Source organism: Rutidosis leptorrhynchoides, chromosome 4 (genome assembly GCF_046630445.1).
Source record: "Rutidosis leptorrhynchoides isolate AG116_Rl617_1_P2 chromosome 4, CSIRO_AGI_Rlap_v1, whole genome shotgun sequence".
Classification (NCBI taxonomy): Eukaryota; Viridiplantae; Streptophyta; class Magnoliopsida; order Asterales; family Asteraceae; genus Rutidosis; species Rutidosis leptorrhynchoides.
The window spans coordinates 412,449,378-412,453,095 of NC_092336.1; the positions used below are offsets into that span (position 1 = coordinate 412,449,378).

Here is a 3,718-nt window from a genome sequence, read left to right on the forward strand (position 1 = left end):
ATTATTAAAAAGAAAAGTAAACATGTTTATTTTGCAAGGAAAAATCTTCAATTTCAGGCTTAGACTAAGGAAGGCACCAAAAGAGAAAATAATCAACAAAATGTAGCATGATTCATTAAACCGTTAATCAGGGCTTTTTTTTTTGTATGCCATACCCAAATCCAACCAATTCAGTCTCATACTTCACCATTGGTATGACAAATATAAGTCACCATTAGTTGCTCATAGACGTGACAAAAACTTGACTAATTATAAGATGATAATTGAATTCTTTGAGTTTTTCAACTGAGGATGTTGGTGTATTAATTTACAGACATATAAACATAACACACCCAATGTATATAAATATCGTAGAAGTTATTACAACTGTGCTCATGGTCAAATCGAATACAATAAAATTTCAAGAAGGATGATTCAAAAACCAAACCCCGAATGTGTTCAAATAACATAAAAATTATGAAAAGTGTCGCTCAGGGCCTTAGATTAAGATATGCCATCTAGTATGTCATGAACTAATAAGGCTTCTTGGACTTAATTGAGAGCAAGGTTTTCTTCACTTACTTATGTACGAAAGACATCACAATATAAGTACAAATACATATAATATGTACTTAGATACTGAATACATCATATAAACTTTAGCTACAATTCAGAGTGTAGAAATTCTACCGTAGTATGAGAAGAATATAATTCCTTTGAGAACCTCACCCTTAGTCATAGCTTCAGCTAGGCTGTAGGTTTGCAAAATATATTACCATACAATAGTCAGACCCATGTTGTTCCAATTGTAAAATATAGCGTATTGTAAAGTATTAATCGCAAACCGAAGTTATCAAATACAATAGCAGACATTAGAGTGGGAAAGGGCAATAGTTGTAACAGGTTAGGTAGACCTGAAAGGCCAAAACAATGTTTTTGATTAACGGAATATGATTGCTTGAGAGACTTTTGTGTATTCAATTCTGTATGGAAAATTAAAAAAAAAAAAAAAAAGTTCAAAATCGTTTCAGGTCAATCCAATCCCTTCTACATATTCACCCATATTGACCCAGCAGCAAACCCACCCATTTTATGACATCTGTTATTCAAAAAAGGATCTAGTAAAAGAATATACCTTGTGGATGACTTGGAAGTTTTTCAACTTGCGTTAAATAAGGCATTTTGTACGCAATTTCTCTGTCCGCATTGGCACATTCGACAAAATTTCCTACATGGATTAATTTCAAATTTTGTTAAATGATAAACGGTATGCATGAGTATTAATATGAAGTACACGATATACAACATCACTTCCAGGTCCTATGTAAACATCGTATTCTTGAATCATCTCGACGACAGCTGACCACCAACCAAGCGATAATATGCATTCTTTTGGTCCCACACTCCAGTCTGATGCCTTCATATATTAGCCAAGGTCTACTAAATTTATTTTTTTCCCTTCAAACCAATATGGTTGTTGCAAATGAGAAAGTATTACCTTGAACCGTCAAACCAATATGATCTTAGCCATTATTCTCATTTTCCTCTTCCAATGCATCTGTTTCCAACAAAACCAAATATAACAATAAAGATAAACAATCACAATAGCTACAGAGTATAAATAACAATTTGCAAGTCCTCGAAATGTTTATAAATCATATACTTAATTTATAATATCTCAAATCCATCAACATCAGCTTGTTTTGATTTCCAACTATAGATTCCAAACCTTTAACGGTCTCCCTTGGTCTGCTCCCTTACTTTGCTGAGGGTCTCATAAGCAGTTGACTCCTTTGGTGGCACCTTTAGCTTTCATTTACAGGCAAAAGAAATACAACAATTTGCACAAAAAGTGACTTTGGAAAACCATTACTAAAGCCGATAAAGTAATTTAAATAATATTAACAGTACTACATTGAACATTTATACCCATATTACACTCACTTAAATATAAGTTTGACCTAAATAACCGTAATTCGGTAAAGCACTTGTAAAAAGGAAAGAAACACTATATAAATCTAAAATACAATCGCTACCATCATCTCTAAAAAAGAAAGGAATACTGCATAAAGCATAAACAATTATCAATTATCAAAGCAATAACAATAAGTATTACTGTAATATAGTATGCTAACATCACCTTGTATACCACCTCGTTTTAGTAGGGGCGATTCACATCAAAATTGTAAGACGAATAAATGTAAGGAGTGTCAGGCTTAAACTCTGTAGCACATGTATCAACACATTTGTAAGTTGGCGCAACTCCTAAAGCCAACCACGCTAACCGTACTTCTTTTTATGTTGAATTTGTAGCACAAGCTATTTGTATAACACTAAATACCCTCTTCTTAACTTCATAAAACTCACTTTTAGTAACATCAGGTTAAATTTTGGTTGAAACATATTGCTCAACATCTGACAATTCCTTAAGTTGAGTAAGAAACCATTTGTCTATTAAACTCAACTGATAAATTTCATCCACCGACATGCCTTTTCTCATTAAAGCATATACAGCATGTATGCTGTTAGGATTAGGGACCCGAAGACTGTATTTTAACTGGGCCCGCTACCAGTCCAACTCCTTGATTGCTGCACAACCCCATCCCGAGCCACATTCAAGGGATGTCACTGCTTTTTGAAACGATTCTTGAAATGTTCGACCTTACAGCCATGGTTTCTCCATCAGATTTCATCTGGGTTGTTAGCACTGGTTGGGACCCAGGGAACTTCTCAAAGGCAAACCTTGGTATCTGCACCAATTGAAAAAAGATATACTAGTCATATTTTGATGTTCGGGAAACATACAGTGTTTCTGATTATATTAGTATTAATAGGTCAACTAATTTGAGTTAGATACATGAGTATCATACCAGCTGCAGCAAAAAGCTAATAGTTTGACTCATTTACAGTTGACAAGAAGGAAAAATCAATTCACCTATATATCAGTGTACAAAATGCCAACACATGTTTAGGTATAAATATTAAGTGGAACTCTTACCAGGTGTCTGGTAGCAGAGCTTCATGAACGCACTCTCTTTAACTTTGAAACATTTCATCAACATTGCACTTTATATCACGTTGAGAGTCCTCAACCTCTATTACCAAATGAATTCTTAATTTCTATAACAGTGAAAGTCGGAATGGAAAGAAGAGATAAATATATGAGCAGAAAATTTACCATGAAAAGTACGTAATAAATACGAACTATTAAAAAATTCTTCCTTAACTCAATACCGGTAACATTTTCGCTAAATGATAAAAAAACGCTTTTGGTTGATCAGACTACTATGAAATAATTTGAAGCTAACTTGACCTCTTTGTTGACCCAATTCATGTGAGATAAAAAACAACCCTACCATGACTTTTTTTTTGCCTGCAATAAAAAGAGAACATAGTACTCATTCAAATGATTTCATATACAATCATACTAATACTAATAATGATTCATAATTGATACTAATTTCTTTTGTCAGCACTCATACTAATAATTTCATTTTTTATTCCATACACATTCATGATTCACCATCTGCAGTCATCCATAATTCACTTACAACTTCAGATAAGTTATTTCCCAAAATTCGTTCTATACCCATAATTCGTTCGGTGAACTGCCAATACCCATAATTCGTTATGTTAATTGCCATTTTTAGGTTAACAATAATAAATTTAATAGTAGAAAATGAGGAAAGAAATCAACTTGAGAAAAGATCATGTAGACACAACTTTACAGTGCCCAAAC

At 33.2% G+C, this 3,718-nt stretch overlaps 1 long non-coding RNA gene across 1 annotated transcript; it reads right to left on the bottom strand.

The window, feature by feature from the left end:
* Window positions 1–334: 334 nt before the first annotated feature.
* Window positions 335–3,325, bottom strand: LOC139844156 (uncharacterized). Its single transcript, XR_011757844.1, has 3 exons — window positions 2,978–3,325; window positions 1,115–2,729; window positions 335–731 (listed from the first exon to the last, which is right to left on the bottom strand). It is a non-coding gene; the product is annotated as an uncharacterized lncRNA (long non-coding RNA).
* Window positions 3,326–3,718: the final 393 nt, after the last annotated feature.